Source organism: Pseudophryne corroboree, chromosome 4 (genome assembly GCF_028390025.1).
Source record: "Pseudophryne corroboree isolate aPseCor3 chromosome 4, aPseCor3.hap2, whole genome shotgun sequence".
Classification (NCBI taxonomy): Eukaryota; Metazoa; Chordata; class Amphibia; order Anura; family Myobatrachidae; genus Pseudophryne; species Pseudophryne corroboree.
In genome coordinates, this window is record NC_086447.1 from 163,216,143 (window position 1) to 163,234,362 (window position 18,220).

At 48.6% G+C, this 18,220-nt stretch overlaps 1 protein-coding gene across 4 annotated transcripts in view; it reads right to left on the minus strand.

Moving 5' to 3' along the window:
- FBXO25 (F-box protein 25) overlaps positions 1 to 18,220 on the minus strand; it is a 205,458-nt gene that overhangs the window by 91,510 nt on the left and 95,728 nt on the right. The window lies entirely within an intron of this gene.

Genomic DNA, 18,220 nt, shown 5'->3' on the forward strand with positions numbered 1-18,220 from the left:
CATTTCATTCATGGTTTGACATCACAAACACGCCCTGCGTTCAGCCAGCCACTCCCCTGTTTCTCCAGACACTCCTGCGTTTTATCCTGGCACGCCTGCGTTTTTCCGCACACTCCCAGAAAACGGTCAGTTTCCGCCCAGAAATACCCACTTCCTGTCAATCACACTCCGATCACTTCAACGATAAAAATTCTTCGTTCGGACGTGAGTAAATCTACTAAGTTTTGTGCTAAAATACTTAGCGCATGCGCGCTGCATACCGAGCGCATGCGCATTTTTGCCTTAATCGCTCCGTTGCGAAAATTGGCAACGAGCGAACAACTCGGAATGACCCCCAATGAGCCTAATTCAGACCAACGCAGGCATGCAGGACCGTGCAGAGGGGCGGGCCGCGGCAGCTGCGTGACGTCACACGCAGCCGATGCGACCCGGACAGCGACGAGTAGCTCCCTGCCAGAGCGCAGGAGCTGTGCTGGTAGGAAGCTACTCGTCAAGTACAAAAGCATCACCGCTGTACGATGCTTTTGTACATGTGCGGCGGGGCAGAGCCAGACATGCGGGGCGGACTAGCGCTATGCTGGGTGTCCCCGCTTATGTCTGTGTGACTGATTGTAGCCGTGCAAAATTTTGCACGGCTACGATCAAGTCTGAATTAGGCCCAATGTTCAATGCCACGCGGACTAATTAATTTGTTGAATAAATATATACCAGGAGCGCTGTCAAGTGTAATAGGTATTATTAAACCATCTAAATTTGTTACTGTTTTTATACAATAAAGCGAATTGTTAGCAACAATAGAATCAACAAAATAAAAACATTTAAAGTTTAATCTAAAAATTTCATATATAGACAAATGAAAAAAAGGTTATTGAAACACGAAGCAAAACGTGGATTTCACAGCTGATTACAGGACAAGCAGTTAAGGTGGGTACACCCGGAACGATTAGAGCCATGATGTGGGCGTTCCCGATCATTTGGAATAACACATCGTGTACATCGTGTACATCGTTCCCAGTGTATGCCCGATACCGATGCGCGCACCTGCGGGTTGCTAACGTCAGGTCCAGATCTTTTGAACATGCAAGAAGATCTGGGGCTGTTGTTAGCGATGCGGCAGCATGACCCCCGCTCCCTCCCCCGCATCTGCTGCCCCCTCCCCCCTGCTGCCGGGCAGGATCTGTCGTTCAGTGAGACATTGTGCCGTGTTTACGGACCTTAAGATTTAGAAAGACTTTGACTGTGTGCACATCTATGCCCTCGTCTTACACTAAGGGAGGCTCTGTTCAGTCCAGTGAGCACAATAGTGTACACCAGTTCAAAGACAGAAAAACCTGCAATGTGAAATGTGGAGCGCAGTGTTTAATCCTTTCATGCATAGAGGCCACAAGAGTGGACAGCTGTTTTTAAGTTATTATCTCCTACAAACTTTATCTTTTAACATCACTAGTGCATTGTGTCTTCTTTTTGAAGGTATGCCATGTAGTGGTAGTTTTTAATTCCTACAAAATCAATAAGGTCAAAATAAAATGGGAGGAGAAAAGTTCACAAGCACCAAGCACTTCAGGGATTTATGTAAAATCTGGTTACGCAAAGATAGCAGTGCAGGTAAAATAAATAGATTCAAAGAAAGTAACGTTCAGGGCATAATATGGTAGATGTTTTGCTCAGATACGCAATATATTTTTTTCCCAGTTTATGTAAAATCATATGTCTACTTCAGTGGACATTGGCCCTCATTCCGAGTCGTTCGCTCGGTAATTTTCTTCGCATCGCAGTGAAATTCCGCTTAGTACGCATGCGCAATATTCGCACTGCGACTGCGCCAAGTAATTTTACAATGAAGATAGTATTTTTACTCACGGCTTTTTCTTCGCTCTGGCGAACGTAGTGTGATTGACAGGAAATGGGTGTTACTGGGCGGAAACAGGCCGTTTTATGGGCGTGTGGATAAAAACGCTACCGTTTCCGGAAAAAACGCAGGAGTGGCCGGAGAAACGGGGGAGTGTCTGGGCGAACGCTGGGTGTGTTTATGACGTCAAACCAGGAACGACAAGCACTGAACTGAACGCAGATGCCGAGTAAGTCTGAAGCTACTCTGAAACTGCTAAGTAGTTTGTAATCGCAATATTGCGAATACATCGGTCGCAATTTTAAGAAGCTAAGATACACTCCCAGTAGGCGTAGGCTTAGCGTGAGCAACTCTGCTAAATTCGCCTTGCGAGCGATCAACTCGGAATGAGGGCCATTGTCCAATATAAAGTTTCATACTGTTTGTGGAAAAAACATAAGCACCAAGAAAACATTACCTGTAAAGACCATGGCCCCCGAAGAAGAAATTTGTTTTTTCATTTTACCTTACTTTTTTGCAAAAAAAAAAAAAAAAACCTTTCACGGTTCAAACACTGGGGCAGATGTATTAACCTGGGGAAGGCATAAGGAAGTGATAAACCAGTGATATCTGCAAGGTGATAAAGGCACCAGCCAATCAGATCCTAGCTGTCAATTTACATATTGGAACGGATTGGCTGGTGCCTTTATCACCTTGCACATATCACTGGTTTATCACTTCCTTATGCCTTCTCCAGGTTAATACATCTGCCCCACTATTTCATGACAATAGGACAATTTTTTATGTTGCAGATACTTGTTGTCCGCATAAGCGGACATGTATAGAACTTCCTTAAGTTTTATAGTTTAAAAAAAAAAAAGTGTTTTTATAAGCCCAACAGACTAATAAAAAAACATTTAAAAAAACAGAAACACTTTATCATAATTCATTCATGAAAGGGTTTAGGGGCCGATTCAGACCGTCGGACGACTGCACTTGTCATCGGTGCATAGCGATGGGATGGTGCAAAAAAAGCGATCGCACGGGTGATCGTAAAGAGATTGACAGGACGAAGGCGTTTGTGGGTGGCAACTGACCGTTTTGTAGGAATGTCCGGGAAAACGAAGGAGTGACCAGCCGTTTTCAAGGAGGTTTTCTGACGTCAGCTCCGACCTTAATCATCGCAGCGGCTGAGTAAGTCCTGGGCAGTGCAGAGTTTGTGCAGCTCTCCATCGCAAGCGATCACACACCTGCACACACCACATGCCCTCCCCCTGTGGGCGGCGACTACCTGATCGCAGGGATGCAAAAAACGCACCGTAGCGATCAGGTCTGAATTACCCCCAAAGTCCAAGAACACCATGGGTGTGAAGAATAACACTAAAAGTTCTTTCTTTCCTTCCGCTCTTTAGAGCCAAGATAAAGACAGTCTGGGCTAAATGCAATAGCCTTGAGTTGAGGTGCGGGACTTTGTGCACGTCTGGCCATTTTTTTAAAGCAGCGATCATTTACAAGGCAAAACCAGGTTGCTTTTGCCTTGCAAATGATTGCTTATTAAAAAAATAAAAATAATAAAAATGGGCAGACTCGCACACACGTTTTCATACAGCCTGCGATCAGGTCTAAACTGCGCATGCATATGCACCGCAATGCGTAGGCGCGTCAGTCCGTAGTGATGGGGATCGGCGGGCAGCGACGGGATAGTGTGGGAAAAGCGATTGATTGCAAGGTGACTGACAGGAAGAGGCCGTTTGTGGGTGGCAACTGACCGTTTTTTAAGGAGTGTCCGGAGAAACGCAGGAGGCACCAGGCGTTTGAAGGGAGGGTTTCTGACGTCAGCTCCGGCCCTGATCATCGCACTAGAAGAGTAAGTCCTGGTCTGTGCACCTCTCCTGCACATGTGATCGCACCCCTGCACAGCGATTTTCCCCTCCCCCTGTAGACGGCGACTACTTGATTGCAGGTATGCAAAAAACGCACCTTAGCGATCAGGTCTGAATTAGGCCCACAGGCTATTACATTTAGGCAGCACATTATCTTACATTACATAAATACGCCAGAAAATGCCAAAGTTAATTAGCTCCTTCCAACTATTTCCCTCATAGTTACAGCTGCCATATTGCATACAGATCTACATAATGTAAATCACTGAACAGAGAAAAAAATAAGACTTTACTCACCGGTAAATCTATTTCTCGTAGTCCGTAGTGGATGCTGGGAACTCCGTAACGACCATGGGGAATAGACGGGCTCCGCAGGAGACTGGGCACTCTAAAAGAAAGATTAGGTACTATCTGGTGTGCACTGGCTCCTCCCACCATGACCCTCCTCCAGACCTCAGTTAGGATACTGTGCCCGGAAGAGCTGACACAAAAAGGAAGGATTTTGAATCCCGGGTAAGACTCATACCAGCCACACCAATCACACCGTATAACTCGTGATACTATACCCAGTTAACAGTATGAAATATAACTGAGCCTCTCAACAGATGGCTCAACAATAACCCTTAGTTAGGCAATAACTACATACAAGTATTGCAGACAATCCGCACTTGGGATGGGCGCCCAGCATCCACTACGGACTACGAGAAATAGATTTACCGGTGAGTAAAATCTTATTTTCTCTGACGTCCTAGTGGATGCTGGGAACTCCGTAAGGACCATGGGGATTATACCAAAGCTCCCAAACGGGCGGGAGAGTGCGGATGACTCTGCAGCACCGAATGAGAGAACTCAAGGTCCTCCTCAGCCAGGGTATCAAATTTGTAGAATTTAGCAAACGTGTTGGCCCCTGACCAAGTTGCAGCTCGGCAAAGTTGTAAAGCCGAGACCCCTCGGGCAGCCGCCCAAGATGAGCCCACTTTCCATGTGGAATGGGCTTTTACTGATTTAGGATGCGGCAATCCAGCCACAGTATGCTCCAGCTGAATTGTGTTACAAATTCAGCGAGCAATAGTCTGCTTAGAAGCAGGAGCACCTATTTTGTTGGGTGCCTACAGGATAAAAAGCGAGTCAGTTTTCCTGACTCCAGCCGTCCTGGAAATATACATTTTTAAGGCCCTGACTACGTCGAGTAACTTGGAATCTTCCAAGTCCCTAGTAGCCGCAGGCACTACAATAGGTTGGTTCAAGTGAAAAGCTGATACCACCTTAGGGAGAAACTGGGGACGAGTCCTCAATTCTGCCCTATCCATATGGAAAATCAGATAAGGGCTTTTACATGACAAAGCCGCCCATTCTGACACACGCCTGGCCAAAGCCAAGGCCAATAACATGACCACTTTCCACGTGAGATATTTCAAATCCACAGTTTTAAGTGGCTCAAACCAATGTGATTTTAGGAAACTCAACACCACGTTGAGATCCCAAGGTGCCACAGGAGGCACAAAAGGGGGCTGAATATGTAGCACTCCCTTTACAAATGTCTGAACTCCAGGCAGTGAAGCCAGTTCTTTCTGGAAGAAAATCGACAGAGCCGAAATCTGGACCTTAATGGAACCCAAGTTTAGGCCCATAGTCACTCCTGACTGTAGGAAGTGCAGAAAACGACCCAGCTGAAATTCCTCTGTTGGGGCCTTCCTGGCCTCACACCACGCAACATATTTTCGCCAAATACGGTGATAATGGTTTGCGGTTACTTCTTTCCTGGCTTTTATCAGCGTAGGAATGACTTCCTCCGGAATGCCCTTTTCCTTTAGGATCCGGAATTCAACCGCCATGCCGTCAAACGCAGCCGCGGTAAGTCTTGGAACAGACAGGGCCCCTGCTGTAGCAGATCCTGTCTGAGCGGTAGAGGCCATGGGTATCGTTCTTACTCCTCGTTTTCTTATTATTCTCAGTACCTTTGGTATGAGAGGCAGAGGAGGGAATACATAAACCGACTGGTACACCCACGGTGTCACTAGAGCGTCCACAGCTATTGCCTGAGGGTCCCTTGACCTGGCGCAATATCTAGTTTTTTGTTTAGGCGGGACGCCCTCATGTCCACCTGTGGCCTTTCCCAACGGTTTACCAACAGTTGGAAGACTTCTGGATGAAGTCCCCACTCTCCCGGGTGTAGGTCGTGTTTGCTGAGGAAGTCTGCTTCCCAGTTGTCCACTCCCGGAATGAACACTGCTGACAGTGCTAAGACGTGATTTTCCGCCCATCGGAGAATCCTTGTGGCTTCTGCCATCGCCATCCTGCTTCTTGTGCCGCCCTGTCGGTTTACATGGGCGACTGCCGTGATGTTGTCTGATTGGATCAGTACCGGCTGGTTTTGAAGCAGAGGCCTTGCCAGACTTAGGGCATTGTAAATGGCCCTCAGTTCCAGAATATTTATGTGTAGGGACGACTCCTGACTTGACCAAAGTCCTTGGAAATTTCTTCCCTGTGTGACTGCCCCCCAGCCTCGAAGGCTGGCATCCGTGGTTACCAGGACCCAGTCCTGTCTGCCGAATCTGCGGCCCTCTTGAAGATGAGCACTCTGCAGCCACCACAGTAGAGATACCCTGGTCCTTGGAGACAGGGTTATCAGCCGATGCATCTGAAGATGCGATCCCGACCACTTGTCCAAGAGGTCCCACTGAAAGGTTCTTGCATGGAACCTGCCGAATGGAATTTTGCTTCGTAAGAAGCTACCATTTTTCCCAGGACTCGTGTGCAGTGATGCACCGATACCTGTTTTGGTTTCAGGAGGTCTCTGACTAGAGATGACAGCTCCTTGGCTTTCTCCTGCGGGAGAAACACTTTTTTCTGTTCTGTGTCCAGAACCATCCCCAGGAACAGTAGGCGTGTGGTAGGAACCAGCTGTGACTTTGGAATGTATAGAATCCATCCGTGCTGTTGTAGCACTTCCCGAGATAGTGCTACTTCGACCAACAACTGCTCCTTGGACCTCGCCTTTATAAGGAGATCGTCCAAGTACGGGATAATTAAAACTCCCTTTTTTCGAAGGAGTATCATCATTTCTGCCATTACCTTGGTAAAGACCCTCGGTGCCGTGGACAGTCCAAACGGCAGTGTTTGGAATTGGTAATGGCAATCCTGTACCACAAATCTGAGGTACTCCTGGTGAGGATGGTAAATGGGGACATGTAGGTAAGCATCCTTGATGTCCAGGGATACCATGTAATCCCCCTCCTCCAGGCTTGCAATAACCGCCCTGAGCGATTCCATCTTGAACTTGAATTTTTTTATGTATGTGTTCAAGGATTTCAAATTTAAAATGGGTCTCACCGAACCGTCCGGTTTCGGTACCACAAACAGTGTGGAATAGTAACCCCGTCCTTGTTGAAGTAGGGGCACCTTGACTATCACCTGCTGGGAATACAGCTTGTGAATTGCCTCTAGCACAGCCTCCCTGCCTGAGGGAGTTGTCGGCAAGGCAGATTTGAGGAAACGGCGGGGGGGAGACGCCTCGAATTCCAGCTTGTACCCCTGAGATACTACTTGAAGGATCCAGGGATCCACCTGTGAGCGAGCCCACTGATCGCTGAAATTTTTGAGGCGGCCCCCCACCGTACCTGGCTATGCCTGTGGAGCCCCCGCGTCATGCGGTGGACTCAGAGGAAGCGGGGGAAGAATTTTGATTCTGGGAACTGGCTGACTGGTGCAGCTTTTCCCCTCTTCCCTCGTCTCTGTGCAGAAAGGAAGCGCCTTTGACCCGCTTGCTTTTCTGAAGCCGAAAGGACTGTACCTGATAATACAGTGCTTTCTTAGGCTGTGAGGAAACCTGAGGTAAAATTTTTTCTTCCCAGCTGTTGCTGTGGATACGAGGTCCCAGAGACCATCCCCAAACAATTCCTCACCCTTATAAGGCTCTATGTGCCTTTTAAAGTCAGCATCACCTGTCCAGTGTCGGGTCTCTAATACCCTCCTGACAGAATGGACATTGCATTAATTCTGGATGCCAGCCGGCAACATATCCCTCTGTGCATCCCTCATATATAAGACGACGTCTTTAATATGCTCTTATGTTCGCAAAATAGTATCCCTGTTTGACAGGGTCACAGACCACGCTGCAGCAGCACTATCTGCAGGTCTCAGTCTAGTACCTGAGTGTGTAAATACAGACTTCAGGATAGCCTCCTGCTTTTTATCAGCAGGTACCTTCAAAGTGGCCGTATCCTAAGACGGCAGTGCCACCTTTTTTGACAAACGTGTGAGCGCCTTATCCACCCTAGGGGATATCTCCCAGCGTAACTTATCCTCTGGTGGGAAAGGGTACGCCATCAGTAACTTTTTAGAAATTACCAGTTTCTTATCGGGGGAACCCACGCTTTTTCACACTTCATTCACTCATTTGATGGGGGAACCAAACACTGCCTGCTTTTTCTCCCCAAACATAAAACCCTTTTTTAGTGGTACTTGGGTTAATGTCAGAAATGTGTAACACATTTTTTATTGCCGGGATCATGTAACGGATGTTCCTAGTGGATTGTGTATATGTCTCAACCTCGTCGACACTGGAGTCAGACTCCGTGTCGACATCTGTGTCTGCCATCTGAGGGAGCGGGCGTTTTTGAGCCCCTGATGGCCTTTGAGACGCCTGGGCAGGCGCGGGCTGAGAAGCCGGCTGTCCCACAGCTGTTACGTCATCCAGCCTTTTATGTAAGGAGTTGACACTGTCGGTTTATACCTTCCACCTATCCATCCACTCTGGTGTCGGCCCCACAGGGGGCGACATCACATTTATTGGCATCTGCTCTGCCACCACATAAGCCTTTTCATCAAACGTGTCGACACAGCCGTACCGACACACCGCACACACACAGGGAATGCTCTGACTGAGGACAGGACCCCACACAGCCCTTTGGGGAGACAGAGAGAGAGTATGCCAGCACACACCAGAGCGCTATATAATTTAGGGATTAACACTATATTGAGTGAATTTTTCCCAATAGCTGCTTGTATATACAATATTGCGCCTAAATTTAGTGCCACCCCCTCTCTTTTTAACCCTTTGAGCCTGCAAACTACAGGGGAGAGCCTGGGGAGCTGTCTTCCAGCTGCACTGTGAAGAGAAAATGGCGCCAGTGTGCTGAGGGAGATAGCTCCGCCCCTTTTTCGCAGACTTTTCTCCCACTTTTTTATGGATTCTGGCAGGGGTATTTATCACATATATAGCCTCTGGGGCTATATATTGTGATATATTTGCCAGCCAAGGTGTTTTTATTGCTGCTCAGGGCGCCCCCCCCCAGCGCCTGCACCCTCAGTGACCGGAGTGTGAAGTGTGTATGAGGAGCAATGGCGCACAGCTGCAGTGCTGTGCGCTACCTTGGTGAAGACTGATGTCTTCTGCCGCCGATTTTCCGGACCTCTTCTTGCTTCTGGCTCTGTAAGGGGGACGGCGGCGCGGCTCCGGGAACGAACACCAAGGCCAGTTCCATGCGGTTGATCCCTCTGGAGCTAATGGTGTCCAGTAGCCTAAGAAGCCCAAGCTAGCTGCAAGCAGGTAGGTTCGCTTCTTCTCCCCTTAGTCCCTCGATGCAGTGAGCCTGTTGCCAGCAGGTCTCACTGTAAAATAAAAAACCTAAAATAAACTTTCTTTCTAGGAGCTCAGTAGAGCCCCTAGTGTGCATCCAGCTCGGCCGGGCACAGAAATCTAACTGAGGTCTGGAGGAGGGTCATGGTGGGAGGAGCCAGTGCACACCAGATAGTACCTAATCTTTCTTTTAGAGTGCCCAGTCTCCTGCGGAGCCCGTCTATTCCCCATGTTCCTTACGGAGTTCCCAGCATCCACTAGGACGTCAGAGAAATAGGATTTTAATACCTACTGGTAAATCCTTTTCTCTTAGTCCGTAGAGGATGCTGGGGACTCCAATAGGACCATGGGGTATAGATGGGATCCGCAGGAGACATGGGCACTTTAAGACTTTAAATGGATGTGAACTGGCTCCTCCCTCTATGCCCCTCCTCCAGACCTCAGTTATAGGAACTGTGCCCAGAGGAGTCGGACATTTCGAGGAAAAGGATTTTGTTAAACTAAGGGTGAGATACATACCAGCTCACACCACAACACACCGTACAACATGGCTTTTAACTAAAACCAGTTAACAGCGTGAACCAAAGAGATCAGCAACAGGCTGACCTTTACCAAAACACAACCTTTGTGTAACATAAGCAATAACTATTTACAATTACTGCAGATAAAGTCCGCACTGGAACGGGCGCCCAGCATCCTCTACGGACTAAGAGAAAAGGATTTACCGGTAGGTATTAAAATCCTATTTTCTCCTTCGTCCTAGAGGATGCTGGGGACTCCAAAAGGACCATGGGGTTTATACCAAAGCTCGAGACCGGGCGGGAGAGTGCGGATGACTCTGCAGCACCGATTGAGCAAACATGAGGTCCTCATCAGCCAAGGTATCAATCTTGTAGAATTTTGCAAAAGTGTTTGAACCTGACCAAGTAGCTGCTCGGCAAAGCTGTAATGCCGAGACGCCTCGGGCAGCCGCCCAAGATGAGCCCACCTTCCTAGTGGAACAGGCTTTCACCGATTTCGGTAACGGCAAATCCAGCTGTAGAATGTACCTGCTGAATCGTATTACAGATCCAGCGTGCAATAGTCTGCTTAGAAGCAGGAGCGCCAACCTTGTTGGCCGCATACAGGACAAACAGCGCCTCTGTTTTCCTAACACGAGCCGTTCTGGCTACATAAATTTTCAAAGCTCTGACCACATCAAGAGACTTGGAATCCGCCAAGGCTTTAGTAGCCACAGGCACCACAATAGGTTGGTTCATGTGAAATGACGAAACCACCTTAGGCAGAAATTGTTGACGAGTTCTCAATTCCGCTCTATCCACATGGTAAATCAGATAGGGGCTTTTGTGAGACAAAGCAGCCAATTCGGACACCCGCCTTGCGGACGCCAAGGCCAATAGCATGACTACTTTCCAAGTGATTAATTTCAACCTTTTGTAAAGGTTCAAACCAATTAACACCACGTTAAGGTCCCACGGTGCCACGTTAAGGTCCCACGGTGCCACTGGGGGCACAAAGGGAGGTTGGATGTGCAGCACACCCTTCACAAAAGTCTGTACTTCTGGAAGTGAGGCCAAATCCCTTTGAAAGAAAATTGATAAGGCCGAAACCTGCACTTTAATGGAGCCTAACTTCAGGCCCGCATCCACACCTGCTTGCAAAAAGTGGAGAAAACGACCCAGCTGAAATTCTTCCGTAGGAGCCTTCTTGGATTCACACCAAGACACATATTTTCTCCAAATACGGTGATTATGCTTCGCCGTTACCTCCTTTCTAGCTTTAAGTAGAGTGGGGATGACTTCCCCGGGAATACCCTTTCTAGCTAGGATTTGCAGTTCAACCGCCATGCCGTCAAACGCAACCACGGTTAGTCCTGGAACGCACACGGCCCCTGCTGTAACAGGTCCTCTCTTAGAGGAAGAGGCCAGGGATCTCCTGTGAGTAATTCCTGAAGATCCGGATACCAGGCCCTCCGTGGCCAATCTGGAACAACGAGTATCGCCTGAACCCTTGTTCTTCTTATGATCCTTATCACCTTTGGGATGAGTGGAAGTGGAGGGAACACATAGACCAAATGAAACACCCACGGTGTCACCAGTGCGTCCACTGCTATTGCTTGAGGGTCCCTCGACCTGGAACAATATGTCTGGAGCTTCTTGTTGAGGCGAGACGCCATCATGTCTATTTGAGGAATTCCCCAACGCCTTGTCACTTCTGCAAATACCTCTTGATGAAGAGCCCACTCTCCTGGATGGAAATTGTGTCTGCTGAGGAAGTCTCCTGGATCCCGAACCTGCGACCCTCTAGAAGGTAGAACTTTGGAGTCACCACAGGAGAGAAACTCTGGCCCTGGGGGACAGGCTTATCTTCCGGTGCATGTGCAGATGGGACTCGGACCAATTGTCCAGCAGGTCCCACTGAAGTTCTTGCATGGAATCTGCCAAACTGAATGGCCTCATAGGCTGCCACCATTTTCCCCAACACTCGAGTGCAGTGATGAATCGACACTCTTGGCGGTTTCAGAAGTTCCTTGACCATGTTCTGGAGTTCCTGAGCCTTATCCAACGGGAGAAAGATCCTCTGCAGTTCCGTGTTCAGAATCATGGCCAAAAATGACAGCCGAGTTGTCGGAATCAACTGCGACTTTGGTAAATTTAGGAGCCAGCCATGTTGTTGCAGCACCTTCAGGGAGAGCGCAACGCTTTTTAGTAACTGCTCCCTTGATCTCACCTTTATCAGGAGATCGTCCAAGTATGGGATAATTGTGACCCCTTGCTTGCGCAGGAGCACCATCATTTCCGCCATTACTTTGGTGAAAATCCTCGGGGCCGTGGAAAGACCAAACGGCAACGTCTGAAATTGGTAGTGACAATCCTGAACAGCGAACCTCAGGAACGCCTGATGAGGAGGATATATGGGGACATGTAGGTATGCATCCTTTATGTCGACTGACACCATAAAATCCCCCCCCCCCCCTCCAGACTGGAGATCACAGCTCGGAGAGATTCCATCTTGAATTTGAATCTTTTTAAATACAGGTTGAGGGATTTTAAGTTCAGAATCGGTTTCACCGAGCCATCCGGCTTCGGGACCACGAACAGGGTTGAATAAAACCCTTTCCCCTGTTGTACCTGGGAACCGTGACAATGACTTGCTGTTGACACAGCTTTTGTATTGCAGCACACACTACCTTTCTCGCTGGATGAGAAACTGGTAAGGCCGATTTGAAAAATCGGTGTGGAGGCACGTCTTGGAACTCCAGTTTGTATCCTTGGGTCACAATTTCCAGCACCCAAGGATCCAGGCCCGAGCGAACCCAGACTTGACCGAAGAGCTGAAGACGTGCCCCCACCGGTGCGGACTCCCGCAGCGGAGCCCCAGCGTCATGCGGTGGATTTGGTAGAAGCCGGGGAGGACTTCTGCTCCTGGGAGCTTGCCACAACCGGCGATCTTTTTCCTCTTCCCTTACCTCTGGCCGCGAGGAAGGAAGATCCACGTCCTTTCCTGAATTTATGAGACCGAAAGGACTGCATCTGGTATTGAGGCGGTTTTCTTTTGCTGTGGAGGGACAAAAGGCAAAAAAGAAGACTTACCCGCGGTAGCTGTAGAAACCAGGTCCGTGAGGCCCTCACCAATCAAAATTTCACCTTTGAAGGGCAGAGCCTCCACAGCCTTTTTAGAGTCAGCATCACCATTTCATTGATGAGTCCACAACGCCCTCCTAGCCGAGATTGCCATGGCATTGGCCCTTGATCCCAAGAGGCCAATATCTCTCGCCGCCTCCCTTAGATATATCGCTGCGTCCCTGATGTGACTCAGCGTCAAAAGCACGCTATCCCTATCCAGGGTGTCTGTGTCAGATGACAAGTTATCTGCCCACCTTTCAATAGCGCTACTCACCCATGCCGATGCCACGGCCGGCCTGAGCAGCGTACCCGTAGTAACATAAATAGATTTTAATGTAGTTTCCTGCTTACGATCCGCAGGATCCTTTAGGGCCGCCGTGTCAGGGGACGGTAGCGCCACCTTCTTGGACAAACGCGCCAGAGCTTTGTACACCGTGGGTGAGGATTCCCACCACAACCTATCCTACGAGGGAAAAGGATATGCCATAGCAATTCTCCTGGGAATCTGCAGTCTCTTGTCAGGAGACTCCCAAGCTTTTTCAAAAAGAGCGTTCAGTTCATGAGAGGGAGGAAACATTACCTCAGGTTTCTTTACCTTAAACATACAGACCCTTGTGTCAGGGACAGTGGGGTCTTCTGTGATATGTAACACATCTTTAATTGCCATAATCATGTACTGAATACTCTTAGCCACCTTAGGATGTAACTTGGCATCATTATAGTCGACACTGGAGTCGGAATCCGTGTCGGTATCTGTGTCTGCTATCTGGGTAAATGAACGTTTCTGTGACCCTGAGGGGGTCTGAGATTGTGACAAAACATCTCCCATGGATTGTCTCCATGCTTGGTTCTGAGACTCCGATTTGTCTAACCTCTTATGCAATAAAGCCCCACTTGCATTTAAAACACTCCACATATCTACCCAATCAGCAGTCGGCGGTGCTGACGGAGTCACTCCCGCATTCTGTCCAGCTCCCACACCAGCCTCCTCCTGGGAAGAGCCTTCAACCTCAGACATGTCGACACACGCGTACCTACACCCCCAAACACACTGGGCTATAGGGGACAGACCCACAGTAAGGTCCTTCAGCTCACACCCAGCGCCTCACCGGTCTGAAGGAATTAAACAATGCCCTAAACCTGTAAGCGCTTTTATACCAAGTAATCAACACCAAATTTTCGTGCCCCCCCCCCCCCCTCGTTTCGTGCACCGTTACTTGTGTACAGCAGTGAAGGGCCAGGAGCAGCGTCTCTGCAGCAAGCTGTGGAGAACATGGCGCTGGTTAGCGCTGAAGGAGGAAGCCCCGCCCCCTACATGGCGCTTCGGTCCTGCTTTTATTTATACTGGCGGGGGTCTGTATACATTGCCTATGCAATGTATACTGTCATGCCAGTCTCAAAAGTGAGGTTTTATTGCTGCCCAGGGCGCCCCCCCTGCGCCCTGCACCCATGAAGTCTTCTTGCTTCTACTACTCACCCGGCTTCTCTCTTCAGGCTCTGTGAGGGGGACGGCGGCGCGGCTCCGGGAACGAGCAGCTAGGCGCACCAAGTGATCAGACCCTCTGGAGCTAATGGTGTCCAGTAGCCTAAGAAGCAGAGCCTTTGAACTCACAGAAGTAGGTCTGCTTCTCTCCCCTCAGTCCCACGAAGCAGGAAGCATGTGGCCAGCAGTGCTCCCTGAAAATAATAAACCTAACAAAAGTCTTTTTTAGAGAAACTCAGTAGAGCTCACCTAGTGTGCAACCAGTCTCCTCTGGGCACATAATCTAACTGAGGTCTGGAGGAGGGGCATAGAGGGAGGAGCCAGTTCACATCCATTTAAAGTCTTAAAGTGCCCATGTCTCCTGCGGATCCCGTCTACACCCCATGGTCCCTTTGGAGTCCCCAGCATCCTCTAGGACGAAGGAGAAAAATAAGATTTTAAACCTACCGGTAAATCTTTTTCTCGTAGTCCGTAGAGGATGCTGGGGACTCCGTAAGGACCATGGGGATAGACGGGCTCCGCAGGAGACGTGGGCACTTTAAGAGAGACTTTAGATCTGGGTGTGCCATGTCTCCTCCCTCTATGCCCCTCCTCCAGACCTCAGTTAGAGAAACTGTGCCCAGAGGAGACGGACAGTACGAGGAAAGGATTTTTGTTAATCCAAGGGCAAGATACATACCAGCCACACCAATCACACCGTATAACTTGTGATATATTAACCAGTTAACAGTATGAAAACAACATAGCATCAGTCCAAGACCGATGAAACAATAACATAACCCTTATGTAAGCAAAACTATATACAAGCCTTGCAGAAGTAGTCCGCACCTGGGACGGGCGCCCAGCATCCTCTACGGACTACGAGAAAAAGATTTACCGGTAGGTTTAAAATCTTATTTTCTCTTACGTCCTAGAGGATGCTGGGGACTCCGTAAGGACCATGGGGATTATACCAAAGCTCCCAAACGGGCGGGAGAGTGCGGATAACTCTGCAGCACCGATTGAGCAAACAGGAGGTCCTCCTCAGCCAGGGTATCAAACTTATAGAACTTTGCAAATGTGTTTGAACCCGACCAAGTAGCAGCTCGGCACAGCTGTAGTGCCGAGACCCCTCGGGCAGCCGCCCAAGAAGAGCCCACCATCCTAGTGGAATGGGCCTTGACCGATTTTGGTAACGGCAATCCCGCCGTAGAATGCGCCTGCTGAATCGTGTTACAGATCCAGCGAGCAATAGTCTGCTTTGAAGCAGGGGCGCCAATCTTGTTGCTGCATACAGGACAAACAGTGCTTCTGTTTTTCTAACTCTAGCCATTCTGGCCACGTAAATTTTCAAAGCCCTGACCACATCAAGGGACTTGGAATCCTCCAAATCATGCGTAGCCACAGGCACCACAATAGATTGGTTCATATGAAAAGATGACACCACCTTAGGCAGGAATTTAGGACGGGTCCTCAATTCCGCTCTATCCATATGGAAAACCAGATAGGGACTTTTATGAGATAAAGGGGTATATGCAATTGCCGGCGAATTCCCGAAAATGTCGAAAAACGGGACATTTTCGCCCCCCCAAAAAAAATCGACAATGCAATTCAGTACTTTTCGTCAAAAAAACGGACTTTCCAAATTCGACTTTTTGAAATTCGACATTTGTCAAATTCGACATTTCTGCAATGGTACAAATGCGGCAATTCGACAAAAGTATATCCAATTGAAGTTTGGAAATTCGACAACAGTGCTTTTAGACAGTAAATTCGTCATTTTCAATCCACCACACTTTGGTGGCGGAATCTAATAAAAAAATGTTAAAAACATGTTTTTTTGTGTGTTTTTTTTATTGGTAATAGCATTTCTATTTATATTAGAAGGGATTAGGTACTTGGTTTGTCTATTTTGGAGGCACAAGTATTATTTATATATTTTTTAAAATATTATTATTATTATTATTATTATTATTATTATTATTTTTAAATGGAATGGTAAAAATCAGAAAAAAAATGGCGTGGGGTCCCCCCTCCTAAGCATAACCAGCCTCGGGCTCTTCGAGCCGATCCTGGTTTTAAAAATCCGGGGGGGGGGGAATGATAGGGGATCCCCCGTATTTTTAAAACCAGCACCGGGCTCTGCGCCTGGTGCTGGTGCAAAAAATACGGGGGACAAAAAGCGTAGGGGTCCCCCGTATTTTTTACACCAGCATCGGGCTCCACTAGCTGGACAGATAATGCCACAGCCGGGAATCACTTTTATACAGCGCCCTCCAGCCACCCAAGGGCCAGGGGTGAAGCCCGAGGCTGTCCCCCCCATCCAAGGGCTGCGGATGGGGGGGTGATAGCCTTGAGAAAATTGAAAGAATATTGTTTTTCCAGTAGTACTACAAGTCCCAGCAAGCCTCCCCCGCAAGCTGGTACTTGGAGAACCACAAGTACCAGCATGCGGGAGAAAAACGGGCCCGCTGGTACCTGTAGTTCTACTGGGAAAAAAATACCCAAATAAAAACAGGAGACACACACCGTGAAAGTAAAACTTTATTTCACACCTGCTGACACACACATACTTACCTATGTTGACCCACCGACTGCCACGCCCCCCTCGTCACTGAAGAATCCGGGGTACCTGTGAAAAAAATTATACTCACCTGATCCAGTGTCCAGATTATAATCCACGTACTTGGCAACAACCAAAAAAACGAACACCCGGACCAGGCGGACTGAAAGGGGTCCCATGTTTACACATGGGACCCCTTTCCCCGAATACAGAGACCCTCGCCGTGACTCCTGTCACAGAAAGGTCTCTTCAGCCAATCAGGAAGCGCCACTTCGTGGCACTCTCCTGATTGGCTGTATGCGCGTCTGAACTCAGACAGCGCATCGCACAGCTCCCTCCATTAGTTTCAATGGTGGGAACTTTGCGGTCAGCGGCGGGGTTACCCGCGGTCAGCGCAGCCCTTGGATGGGGGGGGCAGCCTCAAGCTTCACCCCTGGCCCTTGATTGAAGGGGTCCCCACTCCCCCAGGGTACCCCGGCCAGGGGTGACTAGTTGGATATTTAATGCCACGGCCGCAGGGCGCTGTATAAAAGTGACCCCCGGCTGTGGCATTATCTGTCCAGCTAGTGCAGCCCGATGCTGGTGTAAAAAATACGGGGGAACCCCTACTCTTTTTGTCCCCCGTATTTTTTGCACCAGCACCAGGCGCAGAGCCGGTGCTGGTTTTAAAAATACGGGGGATCCCCCGTCAGTTTTCCCCCCGGATTTTTAGAACCAGGATCGGCTCGAAGAGCCCGTAGCTGGTTATGCTTTGGAGGGGAGTCCCCACGCTATTTTTTTTCGGGTTTTTTACCGTTTTTCCCCGTTTTTTAAAAATCGGATCAAAATCCGTCAAATCGGCCGTTTTTCGACAGCTGGACTGTCGAATCCATTTTTTATTGAATATGTTGAATTCCGGCACCCACTTGCCGTAATTCGACGGTCAAATTGTGTCGAATTAAAAAACGGGCGAAAAATTGCCGCGATTCGCCGGCAATTGCATATACCCCAAAAGCCGCTAATTCCGACACACGCCTAGCCGAAGCCAAGGCTAATAACATGACCACATTCCAAGTGAGATATTTTAACTCCACCGTTTAAAGTGGTTCAAACCAGTGTGACTTAAAGAAACTTAACACCATGTTAAGATCCCAAGGCGCCACCGGAGGTACAAAAGGAGGCTGAATATGCAGCACTCCCTTCACAAAAGTCTGTACTTCAGATAGAAGCCAATTCCTTTTGAAAGAAAATGGATAAGGCCGAAATCTGAACCTTAATAGAGCCTAATTTTAGGCCCA